Source organism: Phoca vitulina, unplaced genomic scaffold (assembly GCF_004348235.1).
Source record: "Phoca vitulina isolate PV1807 unplaced genomic scaffold, GSC_HSeal_1.0 scaffold1, whole genome shotgun sequence".
Taxonomy (NCBI): Eukaryota; Metazoa; Chordata; class Mammalia; order Carnivora; family Phocidae; genus Phoca; species Phoca vitulina.
Window position 1 is genome coordinate 64,537,853 of NW_022589704.1, and position 22,008 is coordinate 64,559,860.

General features: G+C 36.8%; 1 protein-coding gene and 1 long non-coding RNA gene across 3 annotated transcripts in view; one reads left to right on the plus strand and one right to left on the minus strand.

Moving 5' to 3' along the window:
* Positions 1 to 267: 267 nt before the first annotated feature.
* Positions 268 to 4,554, minus strand: LOC116635164. Its single transcript, XR_004300115.1, has 4 exons — positions 4,466 to 4,554; positions 4,116 to 4,297; positions 3,555 to 3,648; positions 268 to 2,228 (listed from the first exon to the last, which is right to left on the minus strand). It is a non-coding gene; the product is annotated as an uncharacterized LOC116635164 (long non-coding RNA).
* Positions 4,555 to 4,901: 347 nt separating this feature from the next.
* The window catches only part of SCN9A (sodium voltage-gated channel alpha subunit 9), a 176,744-nt gene continuing 159,637 nt past the window's right edge, over positions 4,902 to 22,008 (plus strand). For both annotated transcript variants that reach the window (XM_032408958.1, XM_032408967.1), the window contains exon 1: positions 4,902 to 5,203. The gene's annotated coding sequence lies outside the window, so the exon portion shown is untranslated. The remainder of the gene's footprint in view (positions 5,204 to 22,008) is intronic.

Here is a 22,008-nt window from a genome sequence, read left to right on the forward strand (position 1 = left end):
TTCTGTTGACTATGGCTCATATTTTCCTTCTTCTTTGCATGCCTGGTAAGTTTTTTTTTTTTTTTAAGATTTTATTTATTTATTTGACAGAGAGAGACAGTGAGAGAGGGAACACAAGCAGGGAGAGTGGGAGAGGGAGAAGCAGGCTTCCCGTGGAGCAGGGAGCCCGATGCAGGGCTCGATCCCAGGACCCCGGGATCATGACCTGAGCCGAAGGCAGACACTTAACGACTGAGCCACCCAGGCGCCCGCATGCCTGGTAAGTTTTTAAATCTGGTGCTAGTCATGTTAATTTTACATCGTTAAGTCCTTTAGAAAGTATTGGGCTTTATTCTGGCTAGAATTTAAGCACGTTGAAATCAGTTGGGTCCTTTTAAGTCTGCTTTTAAGCTTTGTTAGTGTAAATCCAAAGCAACTTTAATCTAAAAATAATATAGCCCCATTACTAAGACAATACCCTTCTAAGGACCCTCCAGTATCTTATGTGTGATGAGGTTTTTATACTTTGGCTGGGGGAAACACAAATTATTTCTAGCCCATGTGAAGTCTAGGATTTTGTTACCTACAGTTTTCCATTAGTTCTTTCCCTGGCCTTAGATAATTTGGTTCTCACACCACCACATGTCAGTATCCACCAAAAACGTGAGGGCACTCCTCTGCAGATTTCTGTATAGGTTTCTTCTCTATGGTACTCTGTCTTACAAATTCTAGCTGCTTCAGCCTCTTAAACTTCAGTTTCCATCTTCTCAATTCAGGGAGATTGTGGGGCTCTTTTTGTATTTTCCCCTTCCTGTGCTACAGTCTGGAAACTAATTTCATGTAGTAAGTTGGGGCCATCATAGGATGCACCTTGTTTATGTCTTTTCTCTCAGTGATCACAGTCTTGTGTATCATGTTGCCCAATGTCTAAGCATAAAAGTTTTGTATATTGGGTAATCTAGTCTAGTTTAAGGCTTCTGCAAGAAGAGAACTTTGAGAACAGCAGTTTTGATGAAAAGGCATTCCATAGAAAGCATCTGATCAACAAAAGCATTGTTCTGGTATAGGACTCATTGGTGGGCTGTTTGATTTAGTGGGAATTCATGAATAATTGACCAATCAATATACTACAAAGCATCTACCACATGCAAGAAAAAACACGTTTATTTTTCTTCACATGAGTTTACTGGCACAAAAACTCACACCATGTCAATTTAGAAGAGCAAATACTCTAATGCTGATACATTTTGGAAACCACTTTTCTTTTGTTGTTTCATTCTGCATAATTTGTCCATCTTTCTTATTATTCCAACCTATGACTGATAATCTTCGTTGTGTATTGCACTGTTTTAATTATAGTTCTCTTTCTTTGTAATTCTACTTTGAAACCTGACTTTTGAAACCTGCTTTTTAGCTATGTATACACAAAAAAATTGTAGCTTTATTCTTTCATTTTCACAACAGCATAATTGTTTTTACTCAAGTTAGAATATTGCCATGTAGCAGATATTAGAAGATAAATATAGATTTATAATCCTATTTAGTGGAAAAAAAAACCAAACTCTTCTGGTACTGTACTGTTTAATTTACTGTCTTCATATTACTGTCTATTTCTCTCTCCTCCAGGAACTTTATAGAAGTTTTAACAATTGGAGAGGTAATTGTGGACAAAACAGAAGTATGGATTTCCATGGTATCACAAAGTAAAATAAATTTTTATTCCTATTCTTGTTTTGAAATATACTATTGGTTAATTTCAACACATAAATATCTCTACTTTTTGTGCCCAAATTATAGAACATCATTTGTGAATAGCCTTAGGAATTTATTGGTTGTTGTCTGGTTCAACCAGATATCTTTTCTGCCTCCCATAATTCAAGCCTATCCTTTAACCTTCTCAATAGCACAGGTGACACCATCACTTAATGTTTGATGAACTCTCAGGTATGTTTAGTATAATACTTAATGAGAGTTTCAGATAGTTCTTTCCTGGATTTAAACAGAGACAAAAATCTCAGAGCTGCCAAAAAGGCAATAAAAATACAGACAGCATAGACTAGAAGCAACAGATTACAAAATGTTTGGGAGACTAAAAATGACACATACAATATTTATGGGGTAAATGGTTGAGAGATAAAAGAGAATTGGGAAGATAATTAATAATATACACCAACCTTTGCCAATGAGCTCATAGGCAAATCCTTCCAAGGATCCTTCAGACAGACCAAGGAAGTTTTGTTTTGGACAACCTGTAACAAGAATATAGGTATATCCAGTATGATATGTACTTGTGGGTGAACTCTTAGAGTAGAATATGTATTTATTACTAACACTAGACATCAAAAACAAAAAAGATAATGTGAAAAAGAAATTCATTTTTATTTATAGGTATAATGATTCACACATTAATAACAAAGAAGCAGCAATGTGATTGCTTTATGGTAGCCTAGTATAACTGATATGATGGCTTCGTGGTAGCCTAGTCTATATGCTAATGAATGAATCATTATAAAATTTTTATGGCATACAGTATTATAGTCATATTCATAATACAGCATTGCAAATATTAACATTGAATATTGTTAGGCTATGTGGTTCATCTGGGAATTTTTTCAAATTGTTGCAAATCTCAAAAATATTTTCCAATATATATATTGAAAAAAATCATACATAAATACACTTATGTAGTTCAAACCTGTGTTGATCAAAGATCAACTGTATATATATACAAATCGACAAAGCATGGTGTATGTTATTCATTATTTTTTTAGTGGCAGAAGGAGAGGGACACCAAATCACCTACCACACTGGTGGGAAGTACTTTTTTGTCCACTATTAAAAACTGCTACACTTCATTAAACCAATGGATCACCTAGTCCAATATGCCATCACTATCCCAAGTGATGTTTTCTGGGTAGTGTTATATGACAACTACCAAAAGTGACTCTATGTCTTATAATAATTCATTCCATATGGTACCATTATTTATCAATTCATCTTGAATCTATTCTTATCTTCATTTTGCACTATCTCTAGGAATGGTGCTAGACTATTTTTTTTTATTTTAGACTATTTTTTAAAATATCATACTTAAAATATCATACTTTTTAAAATATCATAGACTACTTTTTAAAATATCATACATTTGCTTCTCTAAAGCTTTGAGTATTTTGGAATTTGTTGATCAAATCTGTGTTAATTATATTAATAAATTTCATCATTTTAGAGGCATTGATCATTTTTTCAGTTGTCTTACTCAGCTAAAGTGTTTGTGTTCTAATTTATCCTCTTAAGGAAAAAAAATATGATTTGAAATCCTGTGGTTTTGAATTATTCTGAACATCATATGGATTATTCCCTGATAGATATGAGATCAGATGTCAGAGAGCTTTAAGACAGAAGGTTGATTGAACTCACTTTACTTCTCTATGATTATTCATTGGACAATTTAGTTGAGGAGGGACTTGAATGTGGCCAAGAAAAAAAAAAAGAGAGAGAGAGAGAGCAGAATTGATTAAATCTAATAAAAAAAAAAAAGGCTGTCACTCCTAGTATAGTTGAACTCTTCTTTCTACCTCTGAGACCAGTCAAGGAAGAGAAGATGACTTGGCTATGATGTGGCATTGGGAATTATCTCCAGGTGTCCAAGTTCACCCTTCAGTGGAGAGCCTATAAAACAGAAAGTTTCCTTCCTTCAATGGCACATTACAAGTCAAGAATGTAAGGTCAACGCCCAGGGCAAACCTCAGTAGCAGCAGGGATAGGTAAACCCTGGGACTTAAAATCCTGTGTATTTACCACTGAGTATCATTTCCACGTAGAAGGTGTGGAAGCAAATAAACCATAGATGCAAATGCCCACCACTTATATTTATACTATATTGTACACTATACAATGTGATACAATGTGATTTGCCCTCTTTTAAGGCCTGAATCCAGAAATCCACCCCACCCCAACATAATCCTTTGATCTTTCCTTTTGGCGGAAATTTCCTGTTTCTTCTTGAGAAAAACAATTCAATCCTGTTTTTATTACTGTTCCTCCCAGCAGACTGCTGTAGAAAACATACATACATACAGAGACACACACACCACACAAAAATTTTTATAAAGATTCATTTTCACAGTCGTTCCTACCCAGCTCTGAACTCGGAACCTATATGACTGATGATGTATCCAGAGGAGCGGGTCCAGGTCTGGGAGAGCAGCCTCTACCCCACATCTCCCTCTCCACCCACAACATCCTCTGACTCCTCGCTCCACCTTCGAAAGGAAACGCTTTCATTGCCGGCCTTCGAAGATTCGGCAACCCGATCGATCTGTTATAAAAAGAGAAAAGAAAAATCGCAGCCTAGAGATAGGTCTTGCGCGGCACCTCTCCAGTCTCCATGGGCAAAGCCTCTGAGAAGGAACCGATTCCCAGTCCTGAATCCTCAAGAGCCCGGGGCACAGGAGACACTGGTCAGGCCTTTGCCATTGGTCCTCACCTCCTCGGCCTGGAGCTCTCCCCCGGCTTCTCACCAAACCACACTCAGCGACTTCTCGGAAACCTTAGCCGGTTGTGCTGAGCAGGAAGGGAGGAAGGGAGGAAGGTGTGTGTGTGGGGGGGGTGGGTGAGGTAAGGGAAGGGCTCTTGAGGCTGCTGGACCGACACACACACACAGGCGCGCGCGCGCGCCCCGCCCGATGGGGTAGCCGTGGATGGGAGGTCGCGGCCCCCTCCCCTGCCTTCTCCCAGCGCACATCGGAGAAGAGGCAGCCCGGTGGCCCCAGCGCTCCTAGCGAGTCCAGCCGGACGCTAGCCGCGGGCGTGGAGAGCGGGCGACGCCGGGGGGGAAAGGGCGGGGAGGGAGGAGTGGCGGGGGAGCCGGCGGCGCGGCTGCCGCGGGGGGGCGGGGGCGGGGCTGCCGCTGGTCTGGGCGCGCCCCGGAAGGAGGGGCTCAGTCTCGGTGCTGGCCCTGGCCAGCGCTCCGGCGGCGGGGGTCTGGTTTCCAATTCCACCCTCTCGCCTGGGCTGGCGCTGGGCTAGCCTGCGTGCCAGCGGCTGGGGGTGGCAGGCGCCGGCTGAGCAACAGGAGCCAAAAGAAAGAGGGCGAAGGAGCTACAGAGAGAACGCCGGTGGGGAGAGACCAGGCGCGAGGAAGGGTCTCTGCAGCCCGCGCGCTCCTCACAGGCCAGATTGTGCGGGCGCGCTGGATGGGCATCGTCGGCGGGCAGGGTTGCAAGTAAGTGGCTTTTCTGTTGCTCCTCTAGTGTGGCGGACCGGGAAGCCCTCCGTCTCTCGCCAGTGCTCGCCTCAGCCGCCACACCCACCTGTATCCATTTTCCCATCTCGCGGTTTTGGCCACTTGGTGTTAGGCCACCCGAAAGCAGAGAGGAGAGAAGCTGAACGGAGAGGTCCAAGCAATTGGAGAAAGAGGAGCTGGAAAGGCGCCTGTTTCCAGTGCGGATTTTGACTGTGTGCGTTTGCTGGCAGGTTCCGAAAATGTGGAAAGGAAAGGCACTTATACTTGATGGTTTGCGTCCGCTCTTTCTTACTGTCTATGCTAGCAAAATTGTTGGATGGGTTTCAGTTCCAGGGGCAGGTCGTATTCTTTGCGAGAAAAAAGGCCTGTGTTGTATTTCCCATCTGCAAAGGTGAGCGTGCAGAACCAGCATAGCGGATCCTACCTGTAGGGACAGCGAAGCAGCGCCGCACCCCTTCGCAGCTCACAAACATGAGGAATAGACAACTGCTTAGCCCCATTTCTCAAACACAATCCCCCCAACTAAGCATTTTATAGTGCAATTCAGAAGAGATTTAGAATCATTTTAACTTTTTATCGGTCTCAACTGAAACTGTCATTTACTTTCAGGGAAAAAAATAGATATTTTCGTTACTTGTATTAAAGACAAAAGATCAAAACAAGATTACCAAACTAAGAAACTTTAATGTCAACTTCTGTGATTATAACAAACATTTTACTCATTATTTTAGTGTTTCTTTTTAAATTATAGTTGCAGCCTTCCTAGTAATGTTTATCTCCTCTGAAGCTAAGAACAGTTTTTTATCTGAGAAGTTTAGGGGAGTTTTTAAAAAGCTAACTTCAATAAGATAAAGACCAAATCAACACAGGCTTTTCAAAGAATGGTGGATTTTCAGTTTCTGTGCGTCAGTGTTGGGAGGCTCATTTCTTTTCAGAAACACAATTAATGTTCTTTTCTATTTTTCCTCCTTCCCAGTGGGCAGGAGGAAGACATTGTTTTTCTTTCTTTCTTTTTTCTTCCTTCCTTCCTTTCTTTCGAGAATTTAAAATATATGTCCATGATTTTTGCTTTAACGTCAATAAGACCTAACTATATATAATCTGCAAACCAAATGCAGTGATTGAATAGTCCATTTTATTGAAACGTCTTCAAATTCTTTTTCCATTTTTAAAAATAATTAAACTAGAATTTACTTTCTCAGGAACTATGGTAAATAGGATTTAAAAATTTTTTTTATTATTCAAAGCTAGTCTTATCTGATCCTTATGTATGGAGTTATCATGATTGTTAGAATAGCTTATTCACAGAATGCTAGACAAAATATAACTTTTGGTGTAATGGAGAGTGTGCCTTTAGGCAACTGGTAATAGTTTTGCTTAAGATACATTTTTGCATTTTGTATATGTTTGAATTACCTGTCTAGGGGCGCCTGGGTGGCTCAGTCGTTAAGCGTCTGCCTTCGGCTCAGGTCATGATCTCGGGGTGCTGGGATCGAGCCCCACATTGGGCTCCCTGCTTCTCCCTCTCCCACTCCCCCTGCTTGTGTTCCCTCTCTAGCTGTGTCTCTCTCTGTCAAATAAATAAAATCTTTAAAAAAATAAAATAAAATAAAATAAGTTACCTGTCTATTGGAGGTTCCCTTTTGGAAGTGAACCATTGTGCAATCATGGGACACAGTGACATATTTTTACAGAGGTTCAGTATACAATATGCCATGATTCCTATGGTTTAGGGTAGGGCTAACTGGGTACCTTGATGAGTCTACAGAAGAAAGATGAGTCAGGTCTGGCTCTCTGCCAAGAGCATCCTTATACCTCATTGTGTCCCATAGGACCAGGAAATAATCATGGGAACCCTCCAGTGGTAGTGCTTCTGTTTTTGCTACCTGTTGCTGAGGTGGGTTTTGGCAGCAAAGAAAATGTAAGAAATTCAGAGGTGGAATCAGTGGAGTCCTATTCACTGTATTCATTATGACCAAACCACTTTCTTTGTGGCAAGAAAAAAAAAATAGACTCTTGCATTTTGCATTAATAATATAAACTAACATTTATCTAATTTCTATTCCTAGTAGATACATAAAAGAATGTGATATGCTGGGAGGATTTATTTGGTATTTTTCTAATCCAAGGCCTGACCTTGCTGAGGAGCTTGAAGTTTATTAATGTAAATGGATCATTCTAAATGTCATAATGGTATGATTATGATTTTCTCTAAAACTGTCTTAGATCTTTTCCCCCAGTCTTTAACATCTGAAAAAAATGGCTTCACCATCCAAATGTTATTGCTCTCTCTCTTCCTCAAGACAGCATTTCATCCATAACTAGTCCAGATTTAGATCTATCAGTTTTCTCTTCCAGATATCTCTCTATTCATTTATACTTCTCAGATATATCTCTTTAGCCTTGTTCTCTATGTCTACTATGCCAATAAATTAGTTCAAACCACCATCATAATTTACCTGGATTTCTGCTACAGGCTTCATATTAGTCTCTCTACTTCCATAGTTTCCTCCCCTATGATTCACTCTCCATACACAGCAATACCATTGTGCCTCTCCTTAAAAACATTCATTAACTAACTGCGTAGAAAAAAAGGAATAAATGCAGACACATAGAAATCTATCAACAACAAATTCCTTCTGTTAGCACACAGCTCTCTCTGATCTGGCCCTTTTTTATAAGCTCACTGAATCCATCCCCCTCATTTATATGCTCCAGTCACACTGGTCTTTTAGTACCTGTAACACATGGAATAATTTCACCCCCCTAAGGCTTTTTAAATGCTGTTCCCAGTGCGTGGACTATTCCTTTCGTTCTTTGAATGGCTAGCTCCTTCTCAAACTTTAAATCTCAGCTCAAAGGTCTCTTCCTCAAGTGATCATTCTTGATTACCTGTCAAAAGTAGGTTGTCATCTGTTAGTCTCTGTCTTGGTACTTGTTTGTTTCCTTCATGGTGCTTATTATAGCATGCAGATATTTTGTGGATTTGAATATTGAAAGCTCTAAAGGAACAAAGACCAAGTCTTTATTGTTGGCCCAGTGTCCAGAACAGTGCCTGGCATGAAGTAGTGGGGGGTTCCTAAATATTTATGTAAATAATAAAGTACAAAGACATGACTTATTTCACCATAGAGCACATCAACCCAGTCTATTTCTGCATTTTATGATTCAATTTCTTTTTTATTTGTTAAGCATCTGGTACATTTACGAACCTGTACTATGATTTTGAGGGAGTAAAATATCCTGAGATGTATTCCCATCTTTCAGCAGCGTAGGCTATAATGTGTTCAAAGGTAAGTAGATTATAACATATTCTTAGGAAAGCAGTGACCACAACTGGATTAAGATATATTTGGAAGGAAAACTGGAGTGCATAAGCCAATATGACTTTTGTATGAGTGACTTCTAACGTGCAATGATGACCTTATTAGGTTTAATTCTGTATCTTTTGCCAACAATTTGAGAGTCTATCAGTAATCACTACATTTACAATATTGTTTTGTAATAAATATGGATACTTGAATGAGCTCAGTTGATGGAAGTATGTTCAAATGAGGCTGAGGCCATAGATCCGGTACTGACATGATCCGAGGTGGTGTTTACTCCGGGTTCAAGGGGCAGATTATCTCACAAATCCAAAGTGTCCACTTGGGAAGGTTCAGGGAGACACTGTGGGCTAATCCGTGAAGATCTATCACTATTATTAGGTGTGGAGGAAAGGGGGCTTCAGAATTCATGCTGGTTAATGATAGTGTCAATTTATACTAGAATTTATACAAATATACACACTTCATATGGCAATAATCCACCCATTATTATTTTTTTTGAATCTGTATTTAAAGATATTAAATATTTTTGGTGTATTAACATGTGGTTGAAAATCTAGCTTTCATTTAGGCAAGCAGCTTTCATATTTTTTATCTAGCGAGTGACCAGCTTTTTTTCTTGTAAAGAATTTGCAATCATATTTCTTCTGGAAGGACTAAACTATTTCATGAATTTTGTTAAATTTGCTGCTAAGGTGGCACATTGTGGTTGTAATGGGTGGGAGTGCCCCTGTGTGCTAATTGGAGATGGCCCCCTGTTTTACATGTCACAAATTAGCTTATTATTCTTACACAGAGGTAGTATAGCTTTCTTCGTCAGAATGATGTAAGTTAGAATATCACGTAAGATGGCAGTGCATTCATAAAATGGATATTATAAGATTGTATAAAACTAATTTGCATTTGAGGATTTATGGAAGAGCATTCACAGAATGTGGGTAGACTACTTTTGTAGAATGTGAGAGAACAGTTTCGGTATCTTGCCATCCTGCAAAATGGAATTTCTTCATTGAAGGTTTAACTGGCTCTCCCCCACCCCCCACCCCCATGTATAGCTGGAAGGAAATGGCTTTAGGCAACAGGGAAAGACATCAGCTCTAGGCAGCCAAAGGTAGAGTAAACTTTGGAGGAACAAAACTCTTCTGGGTGGTGAGGAAAAAGGCCAGACCATGATAAAGAGGGACAGGAGGTGGGAATGCCTTGAACAGTGCCAATAAACATAATCTGCCACAGACAAATTTGAGTTGACATTATATATACAGTTGGATTATTTGATATCTTTTTAGCCACACTGAGAAGAGTTCTTTCTTCTTTTTTCTTTAGAATAACAACTGTATTTTAAGGGAAAACATGCTGTTATTTCTTCTTTTATACAGGAAATGGATTACCTTTGGATTTTTAAACTGATGTAACAGGGAGCCCAAAATGCCATATATTATTATTAAAATATACAATTTCTTTAATTGTAATTTCATTGCTATTCATTTCATGATTTCCTTTTGTCATGTGTTTGAGAGACTTTTATTATTGATTATAAATTTCTTTAAAATGTCTCCTTGGATTTTTTACAAAGCTTTCTGAATCATTTATCAAAATACAATAAAACTAATTGCACCTGATTCTTCACTTGGAAATTTAGAGGGAGTAAGTACATTTACCATGTCATTAACCTACCATCTCTGCTCTGCAATGTATGCCTTTTTCTATCCCTTTTTCTCTTCTCTGCATATCATCTTCTGAACATTTGATATATATGCCAGTAATACAAATTTTTCTCCACTGTTTGGTCAAATTATTAATACAAATAATTGGAAAATGGAGCTCCTAAAGAAGGATTAATAAGATTAGACAGATGCATTAAAAAAATAAGCACAAAACATTTCTGTAGAAATTTCTAATGAAATTTTCTGTGTGTTATATGCCAAACTGGACATCCTGTGTCATCTGATTATTTTCTTTCTTTTTTTTTTTTTTTTTTTGACAGAGAGAGACACAGGGAGAGAGGGAACACAAGCAGGGGGAGCGGGAGAAGCAGGCTTCCCACTGAGCAGGGAGCCCCATGCAGGGCTCGATCCCAGGACCCTGAGATCATGACCCGAGCCAAAGGCAGACGCCTAATGACAGCCACCCAGGTGCCCCTCATCTGATTATTTTCAAAAAATAGGGGTGATTTCACTAGATGTAGTATCTGTCAACTGTACTAGTTGCTCATAAACTGTGTATCTTAGAATCTAAGTAATTATTTTCATCTTCATGAGAGTCTATAATTAGAAATTCAAAAAAAAAAAGAAGTAAATGGTAGATATTAAAATCCATACAGAAAAGTAAAACAGGGGAAAATGAGAAAAATGTTATTGATAAAAAAGTATCCTCTTATTTATTGATTTAACTTAAAGAATAAGTGATTATTCTTTCAAGTCCAATGGACAATGGACCATCCAGGATTTAGGGTAAGGATAGCTTATTAACTGTATGTACATTTTGAATAAGATACATTGAATATTTTATTGGTAAATTATGCCTTCCTTTGCTTTCTCTGGATAATGATATATTAACATTCATAACAAAATTAACATTCCATGTAGATGAGTATTATGGGACTAATCTTTATAGATGATCCTTTCATGGAATAAAATATAACAAAGTTTAAGTGATGATTTGTCCCCCTTAACGTAACACATATTCTTCTTACCCGGGACAAACTTGGCTCATGGTAATTCATGTAAGGAGAAGAGAAATGGCATCCTCAAGGGTCAAGTGGGAACAAGGTTCTTACAATCTCATGAGATCATCCGACAGACTTTCAGGAATGAATATTTATAGGGTTGTTATGCAGAGACATTCTTAAAAATTCATATTACATCCTTACTATATTTCAGAATATTTATAAAATATTTTTATAAAGGGTTAAAAATACAGAGGAATAAATTTGTATTCATATTAGTGTAGTTGAAATGTGTTTTTCTAGGTATTTCTCTTGCTATATATGTGGTCTTAGCCAAATACTTTTTCTCAAATGCAACTTCATTATTTGTAGGATTGGAAGTGTCTTCTTCTAAGGGGTTCTATACAAATTAGGTTTCTATACAAAAAATCCATTTCAGGGTCTCACACATGATAAGGAGGTGTTCAATAATGGTAGGTAGACATTTGGTAACTTAGTATATTATAATCAAAATGTATTCTATTTTGAATACAAATGGTACAGCATTTAAAGTGCACTGTTGTTACATTTACTTTTAATCCTGTTTTTAAAGACAGTTCTAGTTATACATCTCTAATAGGACCATTCCATTTTGAATTCTCTGTTGGTAAAGTTGTCAGTAATAAGCTATTACAAATAGTTTATGTGAAGTATCTAAAAACTTATAAGTAGAAAAACATGAAAGAAGTATCTAAAACTCAAGAATTTGTTAACTATCCAGTTAGGTTTTCTTTCTGATTTTGAACCTGATCCATCAGAACTTTTCATTAATAGAGAGCAGTTCAGTAGAGGTGACCTGCCAGATATCCTAATAATGCATCTTAAAACTATCTACTTTGATTGGAATTTTTTTAAATAACATATGAAATTTCTCACTTATGTGTAAAATCAAACTCACTCTAGTACTTCAATCATCAGGAATGTAACTCTCAATTTTTAAATCAGCAAATAAGATGTTTGAGCCTGAAGGAAATATTTGCCAATACAATTCACTTACTTTATTTCATTGGTGATCATTAACAAAAACCAAATCTTGTAAAGGAAATCATCGAACTAAGGGTAATAATTGAGTTGTTTTATTTATTGTTTTCTTTAGCAATCCACAATTCTTCCCCAGTTACAAAGATAATAGACTATGCATTGCAAGAGGTGGGTCATGGCAACATTATGAAGACAGAAAATGAATATATGAACAGGTACACTGTCATAAAGAAAAATATGGATAGCAGCACCATTTACATATTGTTAAGATTTCTGATAATAACATTAATTTAACAGCCTCAAATATGGAGCTCAATTTTGCCAAGCAGTTCATTAAGGGATCTTCAGATGCTTCTTTTAAATCTTTACAACCACTTTTTGAGTTGAGAACACTAAGGCTCAGAAGTTTGCTAACCTTCCTAAAGACTTGCAGTGATCACTAACCTGAGTAACGTGCACATTCTTTTCAGAGGCAATAAAATTGTATTTATCCTATGAATGCTGTTGTACGTATCCCGCCCAAATATACCTAGTGATTACATTACCAAGGATTGAAATCTTTTCAATCCATAAAGGAGCTGAAATAATCTCCATTTGCAGTTAAAGCAGACTATGTAATTACAACCCTAGTGAATAAGACAGATTGAAGATTGTTTAAATGTTCATCTTGAATACTGATTCTTGGGTGGTCTATTTGTGTTAAACCAAAGTTGAGATTTAGGTGGAAGTTTGAAGACATTATGATATTATGAAACGTACCAAGACATTTAAAGTGCTTTTGAGGTTGTTTTAAAGGTTGAGGGACTTTGCTTTCCTGGTCTAGGGATGTTATTGTATTACTCTGACTTGGCCATGATTAGAATGTTTTGCTTGTTTTATTTTGAGGAAATCAAAGGAACTTTCCCAACCTAGACAAGAGTTTGAAAGAAAAGGATGAGTCCCATTAAAAGGGATAAGAGTGTGAAATGTCTAGGCAAAGTCCATTCAGCCTCAAATATGAGTGATGAAATGGAGAAGAAAGAGGGAATGAAGCCATGTATGAGATCCTGGGTGTTAGGGGATGGAGCAGTAGAGAAAGCAAAGTGACCTTATGCAGGGTTAGGAAAGAAGAAGAGAGTGTTCATCTAAAGTTCTTATGTCCCAGAAATTGAGAATATAGACATTTTTAATTAGAGGAGTACAAATATTTTTAGTACCCCAAATTGATACACTCAAATGTAATCTAAATCATAGTACTTATTGTCACAAAGAGACAATGATTTATGTCGATTAAAGTTTAACATTAATGATTCAAGGTGTTTACTCTTAAGGGTTTTAAAACATTTTTGGAAAATTTATTTTGCATTATATATAATTTTCTAATGCAAATGATCTTTAAATATCTACTGTCTACTTAGATACTGCATTTTAGTGGGGTATATAAACGTGACAATTAGAAGCTTGAGTTCTGTGATATATCTGAGTTCTAGTGGTTGTTGACTGGCAGCTTGTCCACCAGACTGTTAAGATTTTAAGTGTAGAGACCATAGCTTGTTCCTATTAGTATCCCTGCGTGGTGCCTTAGATGCAGTCATTCTCGAGACAAATTTGCTGAAGAAATGAATCATATTTATTACACCAATAGATGCTCAACTCATTACAAATAGCTCCTTTTCACTGAAACTTACTAAGTATGTGGGAGAAATAAGTTGAGTTTAGTGATTTAGACTTCTCAAACCTAGCTTTTTATCATTACTAGGTCATGATGAATGAGTCATATTTCTTATTTCTTACTCAGGAAAGGAATAGCACTCCTGTTTATTTTTTGCCACAGTTTGGGTTCATCAATTCTAGATGACAATATTTAGCTTTCTTTGCATAAAAGAGCCAAAATGTTTTAACATGTACTCAATTTGATATACTACAAAGACTGACACCCTGATCCTTTCCTAAAAGTGACAGTTATCTATTGGAGGATTTGCTTAAGAAGTGGACTGTAGTCCAACAGTAAAAAAAAAAAAAAAAGTTAAAACTAAAATTTCTAACCGATTTGTCTTGAGCTGGTGATCAGTCATTAAGCTGTGTCTGATTGGCATCCGAAATGTGTCGGTTGGGAGTTGGCATCCAAATTGGTATCAGTGCCGTTGAGGTTTGTGGGGAGGGAGAGCCTGGCAGAGATCCCAAGGGTAGCGGTAAAGGGAGGCTGAGTGGCTCCAGGTCAGCTCTAAAACAGCATCACTGTTCTCAGCATTTATGTTTCTGCAGATGAACAGCAATACCTCCTTTCCTCCCTTCTTCCTTTATTCACTCTCTTCCTTCAGCAGGTATTTACTGAGTAGCTACTCGGGTACTATTGCAGAGAGCATAGATATAGCAGTGAACAGAACATGGAGGTTTCTTGCTAGTTTTGAGATAGATAATGAGTAAATAAACAGAACCCACTATCTGTATGCTGTGGAGAAACATACAGCAGGACACAGAGAATTGAGGGAAGGAGGCATTATTTAATAAGGGTGGCTAGAAAAGCCTTTTAGAGGTGATATTTGAGGTAGGGAAGTGAGGGAGCCAGGGAAGCAACAGGGAAATCATTCCAGTCACAAGAAGAGGCAATTGCAGCAGCCTGAAGGCGTATTTGATGTGTTTATGGAAAAGCAAGGAAGTCAGTGTGGCTAAAGTGCAGAGAGCAAGGTAGAAAGTAATAGAAGATATGGGAATTTTCTTAATTTGGGAAAGGTTACTAAGTCTGCCTAGAGGTCTGTATAATGAGCAAATGCTTCAGTGACCAGCATGGGACAAACTTCGGGGGGAGATGAATTGTGCCTTTTTTTTTTTTTTAAACTGGATCCCGTTCTGAATATAGGTACCACACAATCCAAATAAATATTTGGGAAACTCCTAATTTCCATATAAAATTAATCTTCTTGCCATTTCTTTGTGATTTATATGTAAATGTCTTATATTCCCTTCCCATCTGCAATAAATTAGATTCTTAGAAGCCCTTATTACCATTTGAGGACAAAAGGGCTAACATGACAGAGGTTACAAATGAGAGTATCTTTAAATGTTTAAATCCAGGAAACTAAAACATGGTGAGAGTGCAGTAATATTTTGCATATTTTGATTGATTTTTTTGTATCTGTTGTACAATTTCTTATGAAATAGTGGTACTGCATAGATAGAAAGGAGTATTGCCTAGCAAAACAGATACCAGGGAAGCACGTGTATCCTGTCAAGCTTGACTCCCCTGCTAACTGCTATAACTTTGGTATTCTACTGACTCTCTCTTCCTTACAGTTTTCAGCAAATTCTTGTGAAATTAAAAAAAATAATGATAATTGTGGTGCAGTATTTATAACATAAAATTTGCCACTTTAACTATTATGAAGTGTGTAATTCAGGGGCATTAAGTACATTCACATTGTCGGCAACCATCACCAACATCCATCTCCAGAACTTTTTCACCATTCCACACTGAAACTCTGTACCCATTAAACAAGAACACATTACCTTGCTACCCCTACCCCTGTCCCTGGTAATCACTATTCTACTCTCCTTACCCATGAATTTGATTATTCTGTGTATCTCATGTAAGTGGAATCATATAATATTTGTCCTTTTGTGTCTGGCTTATTTCACCTAGCATAATATTTTTAAGGTTCATAGATGTTGTAGCATATGTCAGAATTTCCTTCCTCTTTAAAGCTGCCTGGTATTTCATTGTATGTATAGTTCATATTTTGTTTATCCATTCCTCAGTTGATGGACATTTGGGTTGCTTTTACATTTTGGTTATTATGAATAATGATATTGTTGTGAACATTGGTGGACAAATATCTGATTGCATCCCTGCTTTAAATTTCTTGGATATATACCCACAAGTGGAATTTCTGGATCATATGATAATTCTGTTTAATTTTTTGAAGAACTGCCATACCGTTTTCCACATCAGCTGCACTATTTTGCATTCCCACCAGCAATGCATAAGGGTTTCAATTTCTCCACACTCTCGCTAACATTTATTTTTTTCTTTTTTTAAATAATAACCATTCTACTGGGTGTCAAGTGGTATCTCATTGTGGTTTTTATTTACTTTTCTGTAATGATTAGTGAAGTTGAATATCCTTTCATGTGCTTATTGTCCATTTGTACATCTTCCTTGAAGAAATATCTATTGAAGTTCTTTGCCTGTTTTTTAATAGTTATTTGTTTGTTTTTGTTGTTAAGTTTTGGGAATCCTTAATATATTGTAGATATTAATTTCTTATCAGATATATGATTTGCAAATATTTTATCCATTCTCTGGGTTGCCTTTTCATTCTCTGACAGTATCCTTTGGCACACAAGTTTTCAATTTTGATGAAATCTAGTTTATCTGTTTTGGTTCTTTTGTTGCCTGTGCTTGGTGTCATATCCAAGAAAACATTGCCAAATCCAATGTTTTGAATATTTTCTCTTATGCTTTCTTATTATAATTTTATACTTTTAGCTCTTTCATTTAGGTCTGTGATCCATTGGATCCATTTTTTTTTTCAATCCCCATAGACATTATAGAGTCTAAGAGTCTCCAACTTCCATTAGCCTTTCTTTTGCAGAGGTCTTTCTTTTTCCTTTTTTTTTTTAAGATTTACTCATTTACTTGAGAGAGAGAGAGAGAGCGCGCGCATGTGAGAGTGCACACACACAGAGGAGGGGGCAGAGAGAGTCCCAAGTGGACTCTGCACTGAGCATGGAGCCGACATGGGGCTCCATCTCACAACCCTGAGATCAAGACCTAAGATCATGTCCTGAGCTGAAACCAAAAATTAGAGGCTTAACCCACTGTGCCACACAAGCACCCCTCTTAGGGGTCTAGTTTTTTAGCTCAAATATTCCTTACTCAGAGTAAGGTAAATATTCCTTACTCTGAATATTTACCTTACCTTTCCTTACTCTGAATATTTACCTTACCTTTCCTTACTCTGAATATTTACCTTACCTTTAAGGTAGCTGCCTTATTTCATATTTTTTCTTGTATGCTAGGATTAAAGTCCTTGAATGATTGGAAGAATATGCTAGCAACTTAGGGAGATTCCTGGTATAGAAAGATTATCATATTCTTCTGCTGATTGGGTTTATTCATCCTTCTGACCAATCCTATATTTGAAAACTATTTGGGTTTGGTCCCTTCCTATATAGTCTAGGAATTCTGATTCTTGCTAACTAGTTAATAAATTCAAGAACTGTTTATATTACAATCCTCAGTATTAGATGATTTGATTAAGTAGAGCAAGAATTCTGTTTTGCTACAGTTAGATCTCCTCCAACCCCGCACAATGTTTTACACAGAGTACTAAATAATACTTGAGTGAGTAAACAAATGAGCAAATGAATGAAAGACTGTCTTGTTTTCTTAAGTATTTAGTAAATCAATGACTTCTACTTTTTAGAATCTTAGATTCATTTTAATAAGTTTAAAAATATTTCCTCTATTCCTTAATTCTTATGAAGATACTAATTTCTCAATCAATTTTGCTAGAAGTGTTTTTAGAAGAGCTTGCTACTGAGAACTGAAGTTTGAAGGTTAGAGTTTGTACCACAAATATTTTTTGTTCCATTAGATAGTCCTTGTGGAGGTTAAATCCCATAGGCAATACCTTTTCCCCTTGGGTAGCTACCAGCAAATGAAAAATGGTGACTATTTATGGCAACTCAAGGTCACTGAGTATGCTTTACATTGTCATGAAAATATGACATATGAACATCTTTTTGCTTATAAACAGTTCAGTGAACTGATTAGAATAATAAAAGAAGTAAAGCCTACAAATAAAAATTAAGTACCTTTGCCTTTGAATTGTTTTAGTCTCTTTTTGCCTCAATACTCACCTTATCTCAGAATCCAAGTCTCCCGGCCAGATACCTACTGGAATATAAATTTTCTTCCAATTTACTTGTCACTCTGTGGCTGCTCTCTAATCTGGAATTTTATCTGCTGTTCTAAGTCTGTATATATCTATTATGGAATTCTGAAAATCGTGTCTCAAAATGGTGAAAAGTAAGAAATGCTATCATACATTTAATTAACCCCTTTAAAAAAATAGCCATACCCTTCATCTTCTATCTTTCAAACAATAACAACAACCTCAAAAGAGAATACATTTTAAACATTATTACATGGATTTCATCATATTCCCAGATTAAGTTCAGGGCTACCAAATGCCTCACCATAATCTTAGCCTCTGGTTCCAAGAGGGAGTAGAGAAGTATGAAACATGGAAGTTCCTCTGTTGGTGAACACATTAGTTTGCAAAAGGCTTGTTTGTCAATTTATGTTAATTATTCCATAGTACCTCTTTCCCCTGCTGATACATACTCTAAAGGAATGTCTACACCAAAAATCTTATAAGTAGATGACAACTTTTCTCAATGATGTCCACAGATATTCCAAAGAATCCCTTGGCCTGCATGCTACTTAACTCACTTGTTCTGATATTGAATTAAAGGGCCTTTTGCTATTGAACCATTCCTGGGCTGCCAGGAATATTTCATCCACAGCATCCCTATGCTTGGATTTTACCTTCTTAAATGTATACCTAGCTTTCTCTTGCTTTGTCAATTAAGTTTCTGATGAAGAAAATCCTCTGACCCATTCTAGAATGTTTTTTTGTTTTTTAAAATAATGTTTCTTTGTATCTTGCTGGATGTTACCTAGGCTCAGCACTTTTAACCATCACATGATGCTGCTCAGTCCTAAAGAATCATTTTTACTGTCAGATGATTAATCTTTTATGAATTTGCCATATTCCTTGTTTTCTTACACTTTTAACTATTTTATTATTTCTACTTTGGTTTCAAATATTACAACCCTCCCAGTATGTTTGCATTTAACAATCCTGATAGATTTAATAATTTTCGTCACCACTTAAGAACAGTGCACACATTCTGCATGCATGCATGGACTTATGAGCCTTACATTTGTAGCAACTAAATGGCTGTGTGTGATACATATTTCCATCTGTTGGTAGAAAGCAGTGTCTTCTGGTTTTGCAATGATCATAGTTTTCTTTTGTTTAAAATCCGAAGTTGAAATAAATATTTTTAAGAAGAAAAGGTCCTGTATATGTAATACAAAACTTTATCTATTCTGAAGTCACCTTTCCTTACTCTGAATATTTACCTTACCTTTAAGGTAGCCGCCTTATTTCATTTTTTTTTCTTGTATGCTAGGATTAAAGTCCTTGAATGATTGGAAGAATATGCTAGCAACTTAGGGAGATTCCTGGTATAGAAAGATTATCATATTCTTTCTATAAGCAAAATCCATTTGTGAGAAAGTTGATAAAAATCACTGATAATAATGGTTAGAATATATTACACATTTAAAGTGTACCAGGAAATGTGCTTAATGATTAAAATGCAGTGTCTCATTTTTTTCCCATAGGATAGGGATATCCTTATAGGATAATCGTTTTCAGCCCTGTTAATTTATGATGCAGAAACCAAGATTTACAGAGGTTAATTTACTTACTCACAGTCACAAGTTAGTAAGTAAAAGAGATGAGATTTGAACCCCGGTCTCTGTCACTCTGGAGCCACAAAATTAACAACTCTATTATGCTGTCTTCCTATTTTACTGCAGATCTAGATTTTAGATCAAAGCCACAAACATGTTAGGAAAATGAAATACAACATAAGCAGCAAATATTCTCCCCTTAAGATTTTATTTCTTTTTTTATTTTTATTTTTTTAAGATTTTATTTATTTATTTGACAGAGAGAGACACAGCGAGAGAAGGAACACAAGCAGGGGGAGTGGGAGAGGGAGAAGCAGGCTTCCCACAGAGTGGGGAGCCGGATGCGATGCGGGGCTCGATCGCAGGACCCTGGGATCGTGACCTGAGCTGAAGGCAGATGCTTAACCAACTGAGCCACCCAGGCATCCCTATACTGCAATTTTTAAATGATAAACCATGAATTAGTGGATAAAAGTAAAACCTCATTAAAATCTTAAGGGGACAGGGCACCTGGATGGCTCAGTTGTTAAGTGTCTGCCTTCTGCTCAGGTCATGATCCCAGGGTCCTGGGATGGAGCCCCGCATTGGGCTCCCTGCTCAGTGGGAAGCCTGATTCTCTCTCTGCCTGCCACTCCGCCTCCTTGTGCTTTCTCTCTCTCTCTCTCTCACAAATAAATAAATAAAATCTTTAAAAAAATAATAAAATAGGGCGCCTGGGTGGCTCAGTTGGTTAAGCAACTGCCTTCGGCTCAGGTCATGATCCTGGAGTCCCGGGATCGAGTCCCACATCGGGCTCCCTGCTCAGCGGGGAGTCTGCTTCTCCCTCTGACCCTCCCCCCTCTCATGTACTCTCTCTCATTCTCGCTCTCTCAAATAAATAAATAAATCTTTAAAAAAAAAAAAATAATAATAATAATAATAAAATAAAAATCGCAGTATATATGGGAAAAGATGGTAATATTGCTAATATTTATTTAGACTAGGCACTGTGGTAGGCTCAGAAACTGTTTCTGTTCTTCCTAATAACCTTGTAAGGTGGATAATTTCCCTGCCTCATTTATGAGAAATTTGCATAATGCCACAGAGCTCCTTAGGTGTTATAATCATGGGATTCAAACTTAAATCTGCCTGGCACCAAAGCTGTTATGCCCTTTCTCCTAAACCATGTTGATGTTTTGGGTGAGGTGGATACATGCATAATCAAAGAGTGGAAATGCACTCTCTATATAACACTTTATAAAAACGCGTATAACCTCTTCTGCAGCCATACTTTAGTGATCTCCAAGGTTAATTAAGTTTGTGATAGTTTGGGCTCTTAGGAAAGAGTTAATTCTAACAGAGAAGATTTAATATGGGTTAAGAAACATTTTCCTTTTTTTCTTCATACAACATGTGTAGATGGAACAATATGAATTTTTCTATTAACAATTTCAGATATGCCAGCAATCATTGACAATAAACATAATTTCCCCCAAAGTAATACACTTCTTGAGTTATAAACATTAATTTCTTATAAACCTGAGAAAACTATATTTTGTAAGCCCACAAATAGAGACAACTTCTGTCTTAAGGTATAATATAAATAATCATTGTAGTGTGTTAGAAAGACCGAGATCACAGCATTTTAATAATTTTTTCATCAAAGAGTCTCGAAATAAATCCCTAATTATCTATCTGCAACTCATAATATAAAATCACATACACACCTTAAGTCATTTTTTGTTTTGCTTTTTTTTTTTTTGCATATCAATTGTTCAAATACTATAAAATTTCAGAAAAACTCTTTGAGTGATTTTAGGACATGGAATATTGAACTGCTCTTTTGAAGTGATTAGACTAGTCATTGTTGTCCCCTAATAAGAAACAATAATTATTTAAAGAATTTATTAATATGATTACCATGGTGCTAAACATGAAGGATGCAATGATAAGCGTTAATAAAAATGATTGGCTACTTATTCATTATTATATTTAATTTAGAAATGATGTACTTAACATTAGAGGCTCTAAAGTGGGTAGCCAGGTTAGCCCATTTTTCTTATTATGATGGTATACTTTGTATTTATGATCTAAAGAGAAGGTATTAAGAAAAGGAGTTACAGCATATATAGAAAATTCTTTTTAAGTTTATTAATTTACTGCATCCCGATGAAAACAAAAATAAGATTTTTGAAATTAGATAATGGGAGTCTAGTTATCTAGGACAATATACACAAGAAAGGGCAATATCTGATAAGGCTAACCCCATTAAACCCCAATATCTGATAAGGCTAACCCCATTAAAATCATCTTATAAAACTAGAAT